General features: G+C 43.7%; 1 protein-coding gene across 1 annotated transcript in view; it reads left to right on the plus strand.

The window, feature by feature from the left end:
* The first annotated feature begins 15,228 nt into the window (after nt 1-15,228).
* The window catches only part of LOC139566205 (serine/threonine-protein phosphatase 2A regulatory subunit B'' subunit alpha-like), a 64,185-nt gene continuing 57,769 nt past the window's right edge, over nt 15,229-21,644 (plus strand). The window contains exon 1 of the mRNA XM_071387240.1: nt 15,229-15,519. The gene's annotated coding sequence lies outside the window, so the exon portion shown is untranslated. The remainder of the gene's footprint in view (nt 15,520-21,644) is intronic.

Raw genomic sequence — 21,644 nt, forward strand, 5'->3', positions numbered from 1 at the left:
TATTATCTATGCATAGTAATTTTAATAACTCTACCTACATGTACATACTACCTCATTTACCTTGACTAACCGGTGCCCCCGAACATTGACTCTGAACCGGTACCCCCTGTTTATAGTCTTGCTATTGTTATTTTACTGCTGCTCTTTAATTATTTGTTACTTTTATTTGTATTTATTTGTATATACTATGAAAAAACACATATGGAATCATGTACCAAAAAAGGGATGAACAAACCAAAACATATTTTACATTTTAGATTCTTCAAAGTAGCCACCCTTTGACTTGATGACAGCTTTGCACACTCTTGGCATTCTCTCAACCAGCTTCATGAGGAATGCTTTTCCAACAGTCTTGAAGGAGTTCCCACATATGCTGAGCACTTGTTGGCTGCTTTTCCTTCACTCTGCGGTACAACTCATCCCAAACCATCTCAATTGGGTTGAGGGCAGGTGATTGTGGAGGCCAGGTCATCTGATACAGCACTCCATCACTCTCCTTCTTGGTCAAATAGCCCTTACACCGCCTTGAGGTGTGTTGGGTCATTGTCCTGTTGAAAAACAAATGATGTCCCACTAAGCGCAAACCAGATGGGATGGCGTATCGCTGCAGAATTCTGTGGTAGCCATGCTGGTTAAGTGTGCCTTGAATTCTAAGTAAATCACAGACAGTCACCAGCAAAGCACCCCCACGCCATCACACCTCCTCCTCCGTGCTTCATGGTGAGAACCATACATGCATAGATCATCCGTTCACCTACTCAGTGTATCACAAAGATACAGTGGTTGGAACCAAAAATCGCAAATATGGACTCATCAGACCAAAGGACAGATTTTCAACAGTCTAATGTCCATTGCTCATGATTCTTGGCCCAAGCAAGTGTCTTCTTCTTATTGGTGTCCTTTAGTGGTGGTTTCTTTGCAGCAATTCAACCATGAAGGCCTGATTCATGCAGTCTTCTCTGAACAGTTGATGTTGAGATGTGTCTGTTACTTGAACTCTGTGAAGCATTTATTTGGGCTGCAGTCTGAGTTGCAGTTAACTCTAATGAACTACCTCTCTGCAGCAGAGGTAACTCTGGGTCTTCCTTTCCTGTGATGGTCCTCATGAGAGCCAGTTTCATCATAGCGCTTGATGGTGTTTGCGACTACACTTGAAGAAACGTTTCTTGAAATTTTCCGTTTTGACTGACATTCATGTCTTAAAGTAATGATGGACTGCCATTTCTCTTTGCTTATTTGAGCTGTTCTTACCATAGTATGGACTTGGTCTTTTACCAAATAGGGCTATCTTCTGTATACAAACCCTACCTTTTCACAACACAACTGCTTGTCTCAAACGCATTAAGAAGGAAAGAAATTACACAAATAAACTCTTAACAAGGCACACCTGTTAATTTAAATTTATTCCAGGTTGACTTCCTCATGAAGCTGGTTGAGAGAATGCCAAGAGTGTGCAAAGCTGTCATCAAGGCAAAGGGTGGCTACTTTGAAGAATCTCAAATATAAAATACATTTGGATTTGTTTAACACTTTTCTGGTTACTACATGATTCCACATGTGTTATTTCATAGTTTTGATGTCTTCACTATTATTCTACAATGTAGAAAATAGTACAAATAAAGAAAATCCCTTGAATGAGTAGGTGTGTCCAAATTTTTGACTGGTACTGTAATGCTGGAAAAGTCTGAATCATAAAGCTAACAACACCTCACGCCCAAATCCCTTAACTACCCCAGTGTGTGAGAGCCTACAGCGAATTAAAGGATGGGAAACTTAGTTTTTCGGTCGCGACTGCAGTTGACTAGCATGACCAGTAGGTGGCGCTATTGGTCTCAGAATTAAAACATGGTGTGGTCTGTACTGACACATTTAGGTTTCATATTAGGACAGCAAGGGTCGTCAGTGGCCAGAAGAATGTTCAGCCACTGAACCACAAGACAGCTACAGCTAGGGGTTTTCCTGACCATGAGTCCTGAGTCCTGACCAGACGAAAAAAAGCTTCTATCTCCAGGTCATCAGACTGCTGAACAGACATCACAAGCAGGTACCCTGGCCTGCACCTTAGACACTGTCTCTAGCCGGCTACCTGCCTGGTGCTCTGCCCTGCACCTTGAGACTAATGCCTCATGTATATAGATAGAGTCATTGAACGCTGTCCCCCTCATATTCTGTTTATATACTGTTGTTTACTCACCGTGTATGTATCTACTGTAATATACCTAGCCTAATATACCTCCTACTGTACATACCATTGTCTTTCTAAATGATATACTGTCTATACACACCACATATTTATATTCTGGATTCTCACACATGCTCACTGTAATATATCTATTCTGGGTTGCTGATTGGACCCATTCTGTCATTTCTTGATTTCTTGTTTCAATGTATTTATTATTTGTATATTTGTATTGTATTTGTGAGACATTCTACTGCCCTGTTGGAGATAGAAACATAAGGATTTCACTGCATCTGCTATAACACCTGCAAATCTGTGTATGCGACCAATAAACTTTGATTTCATTCGACCAGAACTATACCCTCCCTAGTAGTATTTTAATGGTCTCTGTCACTCAATTCTGTCCCTCCCTCCCTCCCTCCCTCCCTCCCTCCCTCCCTCCCTCCCTCCCTCTCTCCCTCCCTCCCTCTCTCTCTCTCTCTCTCTCTCTCTCTCTCTCTCCCTCCCTCCCTCCCTCCCTCCCTCCCTCCCTCTCTCTCTCTCTCTCTCTCTCTATCTCTCTCTCTCTCTCTCTCTCTCTCTCTCTCTCTCTCTCTCTCTCTCTCTCTCTCTCTCTCTCTCTCTCTCTCTCTCTTCCCACGCTGTATCTCATCCCCTGGACACTCTCCTGGAAACGTAAACAAACAGCAAAATTGAATTTTAGATCAGAACTCTCCCCCTCGTTATCCAAAACACAACTGTGTGTGTGTGTGTGTGTGTGTGTGTGTGTGTGTGTGTGTGTGTGTGTGTGTGTGTGTGTGTGTGTGTGTGTGTGTGTGTGTGTGTGTGTGTGTGTGTGTGTGTGTGTGTGTGTGTGTGTGTGTGTGTGTGTGTGTGTGTGTGTGTAGACCAGCAGCACTAGACCGTGTCAGATTATGGAAGATGGGTGTGTTTTCTTTCTCTCCCAGAAGTGTGAACTTGCTCTCTCCCCCTCGTGTGTGTTTATGTATGTGTCTCTTCCTCAACCACTGGAAACTAGCTACTCAGTATTCTGTGTGTGTGTGTGTGTGTGTGTGTGTGTGTGTGTGTGTGTGTGTGTGTGTGTGTGTGTGTGTGTGTGTGTGTGTGTGTGTGTGTGTGTGTGTGTGTGTGTGTGTGTGTGTGTGTGTGTGTGTGTGTGTGTGTGTGTGTGTGTGTGTGTGTCTTGTTCCCAACCCGGAGGCTTGCTTCTCTGTCTTCTGTGGCGGACCAAAGGGTTGAGTTGTGAGCCAGAGGCTGACTGGAATGGAAACGCATTTCTGTCTCATGCATTTATTCCTGCTAGAATACTGTAACCAGCACCTCAGTGTGTGTGTGTGACAGAGAGAAATGCTAAAATGGAAAAACGTGTAATTTACTCATGTTAACTTATTTACTGTAATTCCAGTCAGCCAGAGGCAGTCAGAATGCCCCCAATGCCTCACACCCACCCACACACCCACCCAATACCAAGAGACGACAAGAACAAGAGAGGGAGGAGGGAATGAAAGAAGGGGAGGAAGGGAAAATGGGGAGAGGGAATTGAGTGGATTTGCTAAATTTGTCCAGGGGAGAAAATGTGTGTGTCTCGAGTCTCGACAGCCATCTGGAAGACATGGGTGACATCACCGTCTACACACACACACACACACACACACACACACACACACACACACACACACACACACACACACACACACTGATTACTACAGTATAACTCTGTAATGATCGTGTAATAATGTGCTTGGGGGAGAAAGAGAAAGCCACGCTCATCCACACACCTGTTGGCAAATCTGAGTCAACAATCAAACATTGAAAAAAAATCTACTCAAACTTCCAAACAGTGTAGTGATAATGTAAGGCTTCCATTATATTTCTTCCACATTTACAGACTTTCAACCATAAGAGGGTTAGGGCCAGAGGGAAGGGGTAGGGAGGGAATAGGGCAGGCTATTAGGATAGAAATCAGGCTGGAAGAGAGAGGTTTGGGTTAGCCGTCAAGGGTCAGAGGTCAGAGAACTGCTTTCTATGAGTCAGAATCTTAGCCCTGAACTTTGGAACACAAAGAGGGCTGTCTTCTACTGTTCTATTGGTGGTCACACACACACACACACACTCACACACACACATCTTCTTTTGTCTGTCTTGACTTCTCACTGCTTCTCACCATAGCCGACGCCCTATTTTTCCCCCATGAGCCTCTCTGCTCATTGATGTGATCCTTATGTTCTGTTCCCTCGTTCCCCCCATAGCTGTGGGAAGTCGTTTGGGGGTGGGGGTGCTGCGATCTTATTTTCTGCCCTTGCTGAATCGGTCTGCTAATACAGGACTAGTAAAGGGCCAGAGCACTACTTTTGTGGAATATATTTTTTTTAATGTATAAGAGTGTTTACCAGCATTTCTAACTTTAGTCTGATAATTATCTGTACAAAACAGTTCATCTGATAACGCTTGATATACAGTACCAGGCAAAAGTTTGGACAAACCTACTCATTCAAGGGTTTTTCTTTATTTATACTATTTTCTACATTGTAGATTAATAGTGAAGACATCAAAACTATGAAATAACACACATGGAATCATGTAGTAGCCAATAAAGTGTTAAACAAATCAAAATATATTATATATTTGAGATTCTTCAAAGTAGCCACCCTTTGCCTTGATGACAGATTTGCACACTCTTGGCATTCTCCTAACCAGCTTCACCTGGAATGCTTTTCCAACAGTCTTGAAGAAGTTCCCACACATGCTGAGCACTTGTTGGCTGCTTTTCCTTCACTCTGATGTCCAACTCATCCCAAACCATCTCAATTGGGTTGAGGTCGGGTGATTGTGGAGGCCAGGTCTTCTGATGCAGCACTCCATCTCTCTCCTTCTTGGTCAAATAGCCCTTACACAGCCCGGAGGTGGTCATTGACCTTTTGAAAAACAAATGATATGTCCCACTAAGCGCAAACCAGATGGGATGGCGTATCGCTGCAGAATTCTGTGGTAGCCATGCTGGTTAAGTGTGCCTTGAATTCTAAATAAATCACTGACAGCATCACCAGCAAAGCACCCCCACACCATCACACCTTCTTCTCCATGCTTCACGGTGAAAACCACAGATGCGGAGCTCATCCATTCACCTACTCTGCATCTCACAAAGACACGGCGGTTGGCACCAGAAATCTCAAATATGGATTAATCAGACCAAAGGACAGATTTCCACCGGTCTAATGTCCATTACTCGTGTTTCTTGGCCCAAGCAAGTCTCTTCTTATTATTGGTGTCTTTTAGTCGTGGTTTCTTTGCAGCAATTCGACTATGAAGGCCTGATTCACGCAGTCTCCTCTGGGACAGTTGATGTTGAGATGTGTCTGTTACTTGAACTCTGTGAAGCATTTATTTGGGCGGCAATTTCTGAGGCTGGTAACTGTAATGAACTACCTCTCTGCAGCAGATGTAACTCTGGGTCTTCCTTTCCTGTGGCGGTCCTCATGAGAGCCAGTTTCATCATAGCGCTTGATGGTTTTTGCGACTACACTTGAAGAAACGTTTCTTGACATTTTCCGTTTTGACTGACCTTCATGTCTTAAAGTAATGATGGACTGTCGTTTCTCTTTGCTTATTTGAGATGTTCTTGCCATAATATGGACTTTGTCTTTTACCAAATAGGGCAATCTTCTGTATACCAACCCTACCTTGTCACAACACAACTGATTGGCTCAAACGCATTAAGAAGGAAAGAAATTCCACAAATGAACTTTTAACAAGGCACACCTGTTAATTGAAATGCATTCTAGGTGACTACCTCATGAAGCTGGTTGAGAGAATGCCAAGAGCGTGCAAAGCTGTCATCAAGGCAAAGGGTGGATACTTTGAAGAATCTCAAATATAAATACATTTTGATTTGTTTAACACTTTTTTGGTTACTACATTATTCCATATGTGTTATTTCATGGTTTTGATGTCTCCACTGTTATTCTACAATGTAGAAAATAGTATAAAGAAAGAAAAAACCTGGAATTAGTATTTATTTTAATTTTTATTTAACTAGGCAAGTCAGTTAAGAACAAATTCTTATTTACAATGCCGGCCTAACAAAAGGCAAAAGACCAAAAGACCAAACACACATCACGACAAGAGAGACAACACAACACTACATGAAGAGAGACCTAAGACAACAACATAGCAAGGCAGCAACACATGACAACACAGCATGGTAGCAACACAACATGACAACAACATGGTATCAGCACAAAACATTGTACAAACATTATTGGGCACAGACAACAGCAAAAAGCGCAAGAAGGTAGAGACAACAATACATCACGCAAAGCAGCCACAGTAGGTGTGGCCAAACATTTGACGGGTACAGTATGTTTCTTGAAATATACAGAAAATATATTTAAACACAACATGCAACAATTTCAACGATTTTACTGAGTTACAGTTCATATAAAGAAATCAGTCAATTGAAATAAATAAATTAGCCCCTAATCTATGGATTTCACATTAGTTGGCAGGGGTGTAGCCATGGGTGGACCTGGCCCAGCCAATCAAAATTAGTTTTTCCCCACAAAAGGGCTTTATTACAGACAGAAATGGTCTCAGACGATCCCGCATGTGAAGAAGCCGGATGTGGAGGTCCTGGGCTGGCGTGGTTACATGTGGTCTGCTGTGGTGAGGCCGGTTGGACGTACTGTCAAATTCTCTAAAATGACGTGTGAGGCGGCTTATGGTAGAGATATTTACATTACATTCTCTGGCAACAGCTCTGGTGGACATTCCTGCAGTCAGCATGCCAATTGCACGCTCCCTCAAAACTTCAGATATCTGTGGCAGTGTGTTGTGTGGCAAAACCGGACACTTTAATGTTGCCTTTTATTGTCCCCAGCTTCTTGATATGCCACACCTGTCAGGGGGATGGATTATCTTGGCAAAAGAGAAATGATAACTAACAGGGATGTAAACAAATTTGTGGACAGAATTTGAGCAAAACAAGCTTATAGTGCAGATGGAACATTTCTGGGATCTTCTATTTCTTCTCATGAAACCAACACTTTACATGTGGCGTCTATATTTTTGTTCAGTATACTTTGCAAATGCAATTTATTTATATGTGAAAACTGAAATGGTCTAGCTATTAATGACTTTCCAGTAGACACTCTTATCCAGAGCAATTTCCAGTAGGGAGTGCATATATTTTCATACTGGTCCCCCATGGGAATCAAACCCATAACACTAGCATTGGCAAGCACCACGCACTACCAACTGAGCCACATAATCACATCATCACAAACCACTTGATGTCTCAATGTACTCAATTACTGTATTCTGCAGTGTTTTTCGTCATAGTCTTTCTTTGGGGTGGCAGGTAGCCTAGTGGTTAGAGCACTGGGCCTGTAACCAAAAGGTTGCTGGTTCAAATCCCTGAGCTGACAAAGTTAAAATCTGTTTTTCTGCTCGTGAACAAGGCAGTTAACCCATTGTTTCCCGGTAGGCTGTTATTGTAAATAAGAATTTGATCTTAACTGACGTGCCTTGTTAAATTTGAAGGTACAAGTACAAAACCTAGATGTAAAGTACGTTTACATTAAGTGCTTTGTAAGGATGGTACATTTTTAAGCGCAAAAAGTGGTTGTGTTATTTGATCAAGAAAAATATTACATTTGATGTGGATGTTTTGTGTCTTTGCCCATAACTTTGCACCTTTTGATGTAAATGTTGGTTCTTTCTGGATCCCATTAGAATAACAATCACAGAGAAAGGGACAGGGACAGGGACAGGGCAACAACTCTTATAATTCCAACTATTAAAACCTATAAGATACTGTTCTTAATTATACAACTACGTTTTTTGCTAAAGCAGAGATGCTGATTTTTTTTGTTGTGGCCCAAGCTACAGATGTCTATATTCGTCCACTAGTACTATTAAAGGCCCAGTGCACTACTTTTGTAAACAAATACAAACGATACCCCTGCAGTTAAGCGCCCCACAAACCAAAACCCACAGGTAGGCTGTTATATCTAGTTTCACACCCTCTCTCTCTCTCCCTCACGCTCATTCCCCTCCCCCCCAGCTGTTAGCTGGTGAGAGGCAGCTGTTGTTGGGGCTAAGGAAGCAGAAATATCCTCAGTTCAATTCAACTCAACTTTATTGGTATAAATGTTCAGGTACAGCAATGTTACCTAAGTCAGTCAATAAGGATAAGCAGTGAACTAATGTAACAAACTAAATCACAAATTAACTAACAAACTAATTAGGGAGACAGATAGATAGATAGAGTGAGAGAAAAAGGATGGAGAGAGAGAGAGAGAGATGTGTGTGTGTGTGACCTGGATGTCCTTGCCCATCTGCATGTTTGTGTGAGTGACGCTGTATTTCTGGCATCTGTTGCTTTCAGCAGGAGCTTACACAAGTCCTCAGGTGTCAGGCAAGGTTATCACGCAACCATCGCTCACTGAACCACTTCTGTTACTTGTGTTGAAGTCTCCTCTAGTCTTCTGAAGTCAGACTGGCTTCCCCAATTGAGCCTCAAAGTTTATTTGTACTGCAGTGGGAAGACCATGTTACTGTCCACACACACACATGTTTATTTGTACTGCAGTGTGAAGACCATGTTACTGTGCACACACATGTTTATTTGTACTGCAGCGTGAAGACCATGTTACTGTCCACACACACACATGTTTATTTGTACTGCAGCGTGAAGACCATGTTACTGTCCACACACACACATGTTTATTTGTACTGCAGCGTGAAGACCATGTTACTGTCCACACACACACATGTTTATTTGTACTGCAGCGTGAAGACCATGTTACTGTCCACACACACACATGTTTATTTGTACTGCAGCGTGAAGACCATGTTACTGTCCACACACACACATGTTTATTTGTACTGCAGCGTGAAGACCATGTTACTGTCCACACACACATGTTTATTTGTACTGCAGCGTGAAGACCATGTTACTGTCCACACACATGTTTATTTGTACTGCAGCGTGAAGACCATGTTACTGTCCACACACACACATGTTTATTTGTACTGCAGCGTGAAGACCATGTTACTGTCCACACACATGTTTATTTGTACTGCAGCCTGAAGACCATGTTACTGTCCACACACACACATGTTTATTTGAACTGCAGCCTGAAGACCATGTTACTGTCCACACACATGTTTATTTGTACTGCAGCGGGAAGACCATGTTACTGTCCACACACACGCATGTTTATTTGTACTGCAGTGGGAAGACCATGTTACTGTCCATACACACACATGTTTATTTGTACTGCAGTGTGAAGACCATGTTACTGTCCACACACACATGTTTATTTGTACTGCAGCCTGAAGACCATGTTACTGTCCACACACATGTTTATTTGTACTGCAGCCTGAAGACCATGTTACTGTCCATACACACACATGTTTATTTGTACTGCAGTGTGAAGACCATGTTACTGTCCATACACACACATGTTTATTTGTACTGCAGTGGGAAGACCATGTTACTGTCCATACACACACATGTTTATTTGTACTGCAGTGGGAAGACCATGTTACTGTCCACACACACGCATGTTTATTTGTACTGCAGTGGGAAGACCATGTTACTGTCCATACACACACATGTTTATTTGTACTGCAGTGTGAAGACCATGTTACTGTCCATACACACATGTTTATTTGTACTGCAGCGTGAAGACCATGTTACTGTCCACACACACATGTTTATTTGTACTGCAGCGTGTGAAGACCATGTTACTGTCCACACACATTTTTATTTGTACTGCAGCGTGTGAAGACCATGTTACTGTCCATACACACGCATGTTTATTTGTACTGCAGCGTGTGAAGACCATGTTACTGTCCATACACACATGTTTATTTGTACTGCAGCGTGTGAAGACCATGTTACTGTCCATACACACATGTTTATTTGTACTGCAGCGTGTGAAGACCATGTTACTGTCCATACACACATGTTTATTTGTACTGCAGCGTGGGAAGACCATGTTACTGTCCATACACACATGTTTATTTGTACTGCAACGTGTGAAGACCATGTTACTGTCCATACACACACATGTTTATTTGTACTGCAGTGTGAAGACCATGTTACTGTCCACACACATGTTTATTTGTACTGCAGCGTGTGAAGACCATGTTACTGTCCACACACACATGTTTATTTGTACTGCAGCGTGGGAAGACCATGTTACTGTCCATACACACACATGTTTATTTGTACTGCAGTGGGAAGACCATGTTACTGTCCATACACACACATGTTTATTTGTACTGCAGCGTGTGAAGACCATGTTACTGTCCACACACACATGTTTATTTGTACTGCAGCGTGAAGACCATGTTACTGTCCACACACATGTTTATTTGTACTGCAGCGTGAAGACCATGTTACTGTCCACACACATGTTTATTTGTACTGCAGCCTGAAGACCATGTTACTGTCCACACACACATGTTTATTTGTACTGCAGCGTGAAGACCATGTTACTGTCCATACACACACATGTTTATTTGTACTGCAGCGTGAAGACCATGTTACTGTCCACACACACATGTTTATTTGTACTGCAGCGTGAAGACCATGTTACTGTCCATACACACACATGTTTATTTGTACTGCAGTGTGAAGACCATGTTACTGTCCACACACACACATGTTTATTTGTACTGCAGCGTGAAGAACATGTTACTGTCCACACACACATGTTTATTTGTACTGCAGCGTGAAGACCATGTTACAGTCCATACACCCACATGTTTATTTGTACTGCAGCGTGAAGACCATGTTACTGTCCACACACACACATGTTTATTTGTACTGCAGCGTGAAGAACATGTTACTGTCCACACACACATGTTTATTTGTACTGCAGCGTGAAGACCATGTTACTGTCCACACACATGTTTATTTGTACTGCAGCGTGAAGACCATGTTACTGTCCACACACATGTTTATTTGTACTGCAGCGTGAAGACCATGTTACTGTCCACACACACACATGTTTATTTGTACTGCAGCGTGAAGACCATGTTACTGTCCACACACACATGTTTATTTGTACTGCAGCGTGAAGACCATGTTACTGTCCACACACACACATGTTTATTTGTACTGCAGCGTGAAGAACATGTTACTGTCCACACACATGTTTATTTGTACTGCAGCGTGAAGACCATGTTACTGTCCATACACATGTTTATTTGTACTGCAGCCTGAAGACCATGTTACTGTCCACCCACACATGTGTATTTGTACTGCAGTGTGAAGACCATGTTACTGTCCACACACACACATGTTTATTTGTACTGCAGCCTGAAGACCATGTTACTGTCCACACACATGTTTATTTGTACTGCAGCGTGAAGACCATGTTACTGTCCATACACACACATGTTTATTTGTACTGCAGCGTGAAGACCATGTTACTGTCCACACACATGTTTATTTGTACTGCAGCTTGAAGAACATGTTACTGTCCACACACACATGTTTATTTGTACTGCAGCGTGAAGACCATGTTACTGTCCACACACATGTTTATTTGTACTGCAGCCTGAAGACCATGTTACTGTCCACCCACATGTTTATTTGTACTGCAGCGTGAAGACCATGTTACTGTCCATACACACACATGTTTATTTGTACTGCAGCGTGAAGACCATGTTACTGTCCATACACACACATGTTTATTTGTACTGCAGCGTGAAGACCATGTTACTGTCCATACACACACATGTTTATTTGTACTGCAGCGTGAAGACCATGTTACTGTCCATACACACACATGTTTATTTGTACTGCAGCCTGAAGACCATGTTACTGTCCATACACACACATGTTTATTTGTACTGCAGCCTGAAGACCATGTTACTGTCCATACACACACATGTTTATTTGTACTGCAGCGTGAAGACCATGTTACTGTCCATACACACACATGTTTATTTGTACTGCAGCCTGAAGACCATGTTACTGTCCATACACACACATGTTTATTTGTACTGCAGCCTGAAGACCATGTTACTGTCCATACACACACATGTTTATTTGTACTGCAGCGTGAAGACCATGTTACTGTCCATACACACACATGTTTATTTGTACTGCAGCGTGAAGACCATGTTACTGTCCATACACACACATGTTTATTTGTACTGCAGCGTGAAGACCATGTTACTGTCCATACACACACATGTTTATTTGTACTGCAGCCTGAAGACCATGTTACTGTCCACCCACATGTTTATTTGTACTGCAGCGTGAAGACCATGTTACTGTCCATACACACACATGTTTATTTGTACTGCAGCGTGAAGACCATGTTACTGTCCATACACACACATGTTTATTTGTACTGCAGCGTGAAGACCATGTTACTGTCCATACACACACATGTTTATTTGTACTGCAGCGTGTGAAGACCATGTTACTGTCCACACACACACATGTTTATTTGTACTGCAGTGTGAAGACCATGTTACTGTCCATACACACACATGTTTATTTGTACTGCAGCGTGAAGACCATGTTACTGTCCACACACACATGTTTATTTGTACTGCAGTGTGAAGACCATGTGGGTGTGTGGACAGTAACATGGTCTTCACGCTGCAGTACAAATAAACATGTGTGTGTATGAACACACACACACACACACACACACACACACACACACACACACACACACACACACACACACACACACACACACACACACACACCTTAGATCCTTCTCCAAATCCCTACTGGAATGTGGCTCCTATAACCACATCAGTGGTCACAAGGCGCATCACATCACATAAAGGGTGTCTGTATGTCAGTGTGTGTGTGTGTGTGTGTATGGACAGTAACATGGTCTCCCCACGCTGCAGTACAAATAAACATGTGTGTGTGTAGACAGTAACATCACACACACACATGTTTATTTTTACTGCAGCGTGAAGACCATGTTACTGTCCATACACACACATGTTTATTTTTACTGCAGCGTGGGAAGACCATGTTACTGTCCATACACACACACACACACACACTGACATACACACACCCTTTATGTGATGTGATGCACCTTGTGACCACTGATGTGGTTATAGGAGCCACATTCCAGTAGGGATTTGGAGAAGGATCTAAGGTGTGTGTGTGTGTGTGTGTGTGTGTGTGTGTGTGTGTGTGTGTGTGTGTGTGTGTGTGTGTGTGTGTGTGTGTGTGTGTGTGTGTGTGTGTGTGTGTGTGTGTGTGTGTGTATTAGATGTGTGCGTGTGTATCAGAGATGTGTGTTGATATATAGTTGTTGGCTTATATATGAATATAACTTTGAGGTCCCTGGTTTCTATAGTAACAGAGGTGTATACCTCGCTGGTTCCCATAGCAACAGACATTGTGAGCCTGTCAGGTGTTAAAAGTGTTAACTTCAGGCGGATAATAAGATTCAAATATAGGTTTGAGGTGATAAGGAGATTTAAATAGAAAGAGGATGCTGCTGTACGATAGCTCATGTATAGCCCCACCCACACACAGTTCAATAATACAATAACACAACACAAAAGCACATCACACACAGCCTATAAGTAAGCATTTACACACAAAAACACATTTAGGCTGGCCTACTGCGACAAGAATATAGTCTGCCCTAATCTCTGAGCGTTGACTCAGTGGTACTCACTGACAGCTCAATATGTATAATACATGCGCTAATGTGTGTGTATGTGTGCATGCGTGCGTGCATGTCACTCCATATGTTATATGGCTTCAATGCCATACAACACTCCTTCCGTGGCCTCCAACTGCTCTTAAATGCTTGTAAAACTAAATGCATGCTCTTCAACCAATTGCTGCCCACACCCGCCCGCCTAGCATCACTACTCTGGACGGTTCTGACTTAGAATATGTGGACAACTACAAATACCTAGGTGTCTGGTTAGACTGTAAACTCTCCTTCCAGACTCACATTAAGAATCTCCAATCCAAAATTAAATCGAGAATCGGCTTCCTATTTCGCAACAAAGCATCCTTCACTCATGCTGCCAAACATACCCTTGTAAAACTGACTATCCTAACGATCCTTGACTTCAGCCATGTCATTTACAAAATAGCCTCCAACACTCCACTCAGCAAATTGGATGTAGTCTATCACAGTGCCATCTGTTTTGTCACTAAAGCCCCATATACTAACCACCACCGCGACCTGTATGCTCTCGTTGGCTGGCCCTCGCTACATATTCGTCGCCAAACCCACCCGCTCCAGGTCATCTATAAGTCTTTGCTAGGTAAAGCCTCGCCTTATCTCTGCTCACTGGTCACCAAAGCAACACCCACCTGTAGCACGTGTTCCAGCAGGTATATCTCACTGGTCATCCCCAAAGCCAACACCTCCCTTGGCTGCCTTTCCTTCCAGTTCTCTGCTGCCAATGACTGGAACGAATTGCAAAAATCACTGAAGCTGGAGACTTATATCTCCCTCACTAACTTTAAGCATCAGTTGTCAGAGCAGCTTACCGATCACTGTACCTGTACATAGCCCATCTGTAAATAGCACACCAACTACCTCATCCCCATATTGTTATTTATAATTTTTTTTGCTCTTTTGCACCCCAGTATCTCTACTTGCACATCATCATCTGCACATCTATCACTCCAGTGTTAATGCTAAATTGTAATTATTTCGCCACTATGGCCTATTTATTGCCTCACCTCCCTAACCTTACGACATTTGGACACACTATATATAGACTTTCTATTGTGTTATTGACTGTACGTTTGTTTATCCCATGTGTATCTCTGTGTTGTTGTTTTTGTGCACTGATTTGCTTTATCTTGGTCAGTTGTAGATGAGAACTTGTTCTGAATTGGCCTACCTGGTTATATAAAGGTGAACTATTTTTTTAATCAAAAATTTTTTTTGTAATAAATTCCCACCCTAGTTTGCTCACGGGAACCCCCGCACGCTGCTCATTCTCTCCGGGAGCTGTCACCCTGTCTCTCTCTCTCAAACTGACACACAATACCACACACACACACACACACACACACCAAGTAGCTCAAGCCCCAGTGGAGACGCTGCTGACGCTCTGCTCGCTCCACCGACAACACCGAGTCACGTTCTGTTCTTCTCTCGCTCCACCAACAACACCGAGTCACGTTCTGTTCTTCTCTCGCTCCACCGACAACACCAAGTCACGGTCTGTTCTTCTCTGGCAGAACCGGAGAGCGAAAGCCCTTTAGGATTCTATCTCTCGCCTGTGATATTTGGAGCTGAACGACCGGTCGTGACGGAGGACGCGAGGGGAAATACAAAAAAAGAGCGAAAGGGAGAAAAGAAAAGGTAGGATACGTGTGCGTTATATCTGATTTGCGATCTTTTCGGTACGAGCCGAGTTTTACTGATCGAAATGTGTGAGAACCGCGAGAGGCTATTCCAATGTGTGTGTTTTGGAAGTTTTTGTTGATAGTCGAGTCGCTGTGTTGGTTGTAGGCTAGGCTACTTCCATTGGCTATAGAGGCTACTCATGAAAAGCCACTGGAGTTGGTGTGAGAGTACCTTGATAGTGCTGGGTCGTTGGTTTGCGTTGGGATTGGCGGAGGGATAACCTCTACTAAACTAAAACGTTTTGAAACGGATTTCTACCTGAACTTGTCCAATAATGACACGCACGTTAGTTTCTATTCCGATCTGCATGACACTAGACTATATCTAGTGCTCTACTGAACGTAGCAAAGTGCCCATTTGATGCCCCTGAATATACAGGCAGAAGTTGAATATCCTGAATATAAAGGCATAAATTGAATATCCTGAATATACAGGCAGAAGTTGAATATCCTGAATATAAAGGCATACATTGAATATCCTGAATATACAGGCAGAAGTTGAATATCCTGAATATAAAGGCAGAAATTGAATATCCTGAATATACAGGCAGAAGTTGAATATCCTGAATATCCAGGCAGAAGTTGAATATCCTGAAAATACAGGCAGAAGTTGAATATCTGAGCTGTTGCTTGTATTTTGCCATGTTAGACTATTTTGTAACACAGTTGGTAGGACACCTAGCCACCAACATAAGGATTCCATAACACCTGGATAACCATACATAAGCACTGCATAATAATTTAATAACAAGTTTGTTGACATTGACACTGCTTATGAATGTGTTATGGGTTATACACGTGTTATGTATTTGTGGGTAGCCTTCAAATAATGTGCGACAGACAGAGAATATTCCTCCCATCTTTCCCTAGAGGCCCTTTCTCAACACAGACCTGGGGGGTTTCATCCTGCGCTCATAATCAGGGATTCAGACCTTGGACACCAGGTGAGTGGACTTCCAAGTGTCCGCCCTGAGATTGGAGGGTTGGGGGTTCGATTCCCTGTCGAGTCATACCAAAGACTCTAAAAATGGGACCCAATGCCTCTTTGCTTGGCAGTCAGCATGACCCAAGGAGATGGATTGGGGGTTGAACTAGTCTCGCGTGGCCAGCCTTCCAAAACCCTGTCTAGTTAGAAGCCTCTTTCTGTGGTTTAGACAAGCGATAAAGTGGCGTCCTGTCCAGGGGGTTTAGATCAAGCTGCCTTCCTACAGAATAGGAGATGCTGTTCCGGCTCGGACAAGGCTTCCTACTTAGACAGAATGTACCAGATAGAAATGTAATGAATAGATCTGACATCATGCCTTATGTAATGGAGGTGCTGCTCTGTCACCCTGTGATATATCCTGTTAGTTCCTAGGGGGTGGAGTCAGTCACAGGGTCTCCCCTTTGGAATTCTCCCAGAATAGACCCTGAACACACACACACTCCCATAATGCTAATTTTGTGCTATCTAGATTTTGCTGTATAGTTCGGTGAATGGACGTGGCTTTGGGGTGTGTGTGTGTGTGTGTGTGTGTGTGTGTGTGTGTGTGTGTGTGTGTGTGTGTGTGTGTGTGTGTGTGTGTGTGTGTGTGTGTGTGTGTGTGTGTGTGTGTGTGTGTGTGTGTGTGTGTGTGTGTGTGTGTGTGTGTGTGTGTGTGTGTGAAGCAGAGATCTGGTAAAGCCGTAACTCGACCCTGGCTGGACAGACTGACGCTTGGACAGCCACAGAGACCACTCTGGCAGGGCTGTGGTGTGTGTGGAACTCAAACAAACACACACACACACACACACACAGTCAGGCAGACCACAGAGGCAGGGGAGGAGACTGGGGATGTATTGCTGTGGGGGAATGGCTATTCAGATCATCTGAAATAAAAATCCTGTTTTATACCAGTGCTATAAGAGTTATGATGTGATGTAACATTCAGACTATATTGTCCACCCTTATCCCACTATGGCCTTATGGTGTATTAGAGAGTGTGTTCTGTTGGTGAGAGAGTGTGTTCTGTTGGTGAGACAGTGTGTTCTGTTGGTGAGAGTGTGTTCTGTTGGTGAGAGTGTGTTCTGTTGGTGAGAGAGTGTGTTCTGTTGGTGAGAGAGTGTGTTCTGTTGGTGAGAGAGTGTGTTCTGTTGGTGAGACAGTGTGTTCTGTTGGTGAGAGAGTGTGTTCTGTTGGTGAGAGAGTGTGTTCTGTTGGTGAGAGAGTGTGTTCTGTTGGTGAGAGAGTGTGTTCTGTTGGTGAGAGAGTGTGTTCTGTTGGTGAGAGAGTGTGTTCTGTTGGTGAGAGAGTGTGTTCTGTTGGTGAGAGAGTGTGTTCTGTTGGTGAGAGAGTGTGTTCTGTTGGTGAGAGAGTGTGTTCTGTTGGTGAGAGAGTGTGTTCTGTTGGTGAGAGAGTGTGTTCTGTTGGTGAGAGAGTGTGTTCTGTTGGTGAGAGAGTGTGTTCTGTTGGTGAGAGAGTGTGTTCTGTTGGTGAGACAGTGTGTTCTGTTGGTGAGACAGTGTGTTCTGTTGGTGAGACAGTGTGTTCTGTTGGTGAGAGAGTGTGTTCTGTTGGTGAGAGAGTGTGTTCTGTTGGTGAGAGAGTGTGTGTGTTTTGGAAATGTGCTTGTTAGGGTCCAGATTTCTCACAGTCCTTTATATACGTGTGTCTTTTCACAGACAGTTGTTGCTCTGGGCAGTGTGTATCTGTGTGTATCTATGTGTGTCTGTGTGTGTCTATGTGTGTCTATGTGTATCTGTGTGTGTCTATGTGTGTCTATGTGTATCTATGTGTGTCTATGTGTGTCTGTGTGTGTGTCTATGTGTGTCTGTGTGTGTCTATGTGTGTCTATGTGTGTCTGTGTGTGTCTATGTGTGTCTGTGGGTGTCTGTGTGTGTCTATGTGTGTCTGCGTGTGTCTGTGTGTGTCTATGTGTGTATGTGTGTGTCTGTGTGCGTTGTGTGTCTATGTGCGGTGTGTGTCTGTGTGTGTGTCTGTGTGTGTCTATGGGTGTCTGTGTGTGTCTGCGTGTGTCTGTGTGTGTCTATGTGTGTATGTGTGTGTCTGTGTGCGTTGTGTGTCTATGTGCGGTGTGTGTCTGTGTGTGTGTCTGTGTGTGTCTATGGGTGTCTGTGTATGTCTGTGTGTGTCTGTGTGTGTGTCTGTGTGTCTATGTGTGTCTGTGTGTGTGTCTATGTGCGTTGTGTGCATTGTGTGTCTGTGTGTGTCAATGTGTGTCTGTGTGTCTATGTGTGTCTATGTCTTTCTAATCGACCTGGCCCGGGTATCCTGGAAGGATATTGACCTCATCCCGTCAGTTGAGGATGCCTGGTCATTCTTTAAAAGTAACTTCCTCACCATATTAGATAAGCATGCCCCGTTCAAAAAATGTAGAACCAGGAACAGATATAGCCCCTGGTTCACTCCAGACCTGACTGCCCTCGACCAGCACAAAAACATCCTGTGGCGGACTGCAATAGCATCGAATAGTCCCCGCGATATGCAACTGTTCAGGGAAGTCAGGAACCAATACACGCAGTCAGTCAGGAAAGCAAAGGCTAGCTTTTTCAAGCAGAAATTTGCATCCTGTAGCTCTAACTCCAAAAAGTTCTGGGACACTGTAAAGTCCATGGAGAACAAGAGCACCCCCTCCCAGCTGCCCACTGCACTGAGGCTAGGTAACACGGTCACCACCGATAAATCCATGATAATCGAAAACTTCAACAAGCATTTCTCAACGGCTGGCCATGCCTTCCACCTGGCTACTCCAACCTCGGCCAACAGCTCCCCCCCCCGCAGCTACTCGCCCAAGCCTCACCAGCTTCTCCTTTACCCAAATCCAGATAGCAGATGTTCTGAAAGAGCTGTAAAACCAGGACCCATACAAATCAGCTGGGCTTGACAATCTAGACCCTCTATTTCTGAAACTATCCGCCGCCATTGTCGCAACCCCTATTACCAGCCTGTTCAACCTCTCTTTCATATCATCTGAGATCCCCAAGGATTGGAAAGCTGCCGCGGTCATCCCCCTCTTCAAAGGTGGAGACACCCTGGACCCAAACTGTTACAGACCTATATCCATTCTGCCCTGCCTATCTAAGGTCTTCGAAAGCCAAGTTAATAAACAGATCACTGACCATCTCGAATCCCACTGTACCTTCTCCGCTGTGCAATCCGGTTTCCGAGCCGGTCACGGGTGCACCTCAGCCACGCTCAAGGTACTAAATGATATCATAGCCGCCATCGATAAAAGACAGTACTGTGCAGCCGTCTTCATCGACCTGGCCAAGGCTTTCGACTCTGTCAATCACCATATTCTTATCGGCAGACTCAGTAGCCTCGGTTTTTCTGATGACTGCTTTGCCTGGTTCACCAACTACTTTGCAGACAGAATTCAGTGTGTCAAATCGGAGGGCATGTTGTCCAGTCCTCTGGCAGTCTCTATGGGGGTACCACAGGGTTCAATTCTCGGGCTGACTCTTTTCTCTGTATCTATGTTGTGATGTTGCTCTTGCTGCGGGCGATTCCCTGATCCACCTCTACGCAGACGACACCATTCTGTATACTTCTGGCCCTTCCTTGGACATTGTGCTATCTAACCTCCAAACGAGCTTCAATGCCATACAACACTCCTTCCGTGGCCTCCAACTGCTCTTAAACGCTAGTAAAACCAAATGCATGCTTTTCAACCGTTTGCTGCCTGCACCCGCCCGCCCGACTAGCATCACCACCCTGGACGGTTCCGACCTAGAATATGTGGACATCTATAAATACCTCGGTGTCTGGCTAGACTGTAAACTTTCCTTCCAGACTCATATTGAACATCTCCAATCCAAAATCAAATCAAGAATCGGCTATCCTACCGATCCTCGACTTCGGCGATGTCATCTACAAAATAGCTTCCAATACTCTACTCAGCAAACTAGATGCAGTTTATCATAGTGCCATCCGTTTTGTTACTAAAACACCTTATACCACCCACCACTGCGACCTGTATGCTCTAGTCGGCTGGCCCTCGCTACATATTCGTCGCCAGACCCACTGGCTCCAGGTCATCTATAAGTCCATGCTAGGTAAAGCTCCGCCTTATCTCAGTTAATTGGTCCCGATAAAAACACACACCCGTAGCACGCGCTCCAGCAGGTATATCTCACTGATCATCCCAAAAGCCAACACCTCATTTGGCCGCCTTTCCTTCCAGTTCTCTGCTGCCTGTGACTGAAACGAATTGCAAAAATCGCTGAAGTTGGAGACTTTTATTTCCCTCACCAACTTTAAACATCTGCTATCTGAGCAGCTAACCGATCGCTGCAGCTGTACATAGTCCATCTGTAAACAGCACACCCAATTTACCTACCTCATCCCCATACTGTTTTTATTTATTTACTTTTCTGCTCTTTTGCACACCAGTATCTCTACTTGCACATGATCATCTGATGATTTATCACTCCAGTGTTAATCTGCTAAATTGTAATTATTCGCTCCTATGGCCTATTTATTGTCTACCTCCTCATGCCTTTTGCACACAATGTATATAGACTCATTTCCCCCCCTACTGTGTTATTGACTTGTTTATTGTTTACTCCATGTGTAACTCTGTGTTGTTGTCTGTTCACACTGCTATGCTTTATCTTGGCCAGGTCGCAGTTGTAAATGAGAACTTGTTCTCAACTAGCCTACCTGGTTAAATAAAGGTTAAATATTTATATATTTTTTTATAAATAAAATGTGTGTCTATGTGTGTCTGTGTGCGTTGCGTGTCTGTGTGTGTATTTGTGTGCTTTGTGTGTCTGTGTGTGTGTGTGTGTGTGTGTGTATGTGTGTGTGTATCTGTGTGCGTAGTGTGTCTGTGTGTCTATGTGTGTCTGTGTGTGTGTCTATGTGTGTCTGTGTGCGTTGTGTGTCTGTGTGTGTGTCTGTGTGTGTGTCTGTGTGCGTTGTGTGTCTGTGTGTGTGTGTGTGTGTGTGTGTGTGTGTGTGTGTGTGTGTGTGTGTGTGTGTGTGTGTCTGTATGCGTTGTGTGTCTGTGTGTGTCTGTGTGTCTGTCTGTGTGTGTGTCTGTGTGCGTTGTGTGTCTGTGTGTGTCTGTGTGTGTTGTGTGTTTGTGTGTGTCTGTGTTT

The sequence above is a fragment of the Salvelinus alpinus genome, chromosome 38 (assembly GCF_045679555.1).
Source record: "Salvelinus alpinus chromosome 38, SLU_Salpinus.1, whole genome shotgun sequence".
In the NCBI taxonomy this organism is placed as follows: domain Eukaryota; kingdom Metazoa; phylum Chordata; class Actinopteri; order Salmoniformes; family Salmonidae; genus Salvelinus; species Salvelinus alpinus.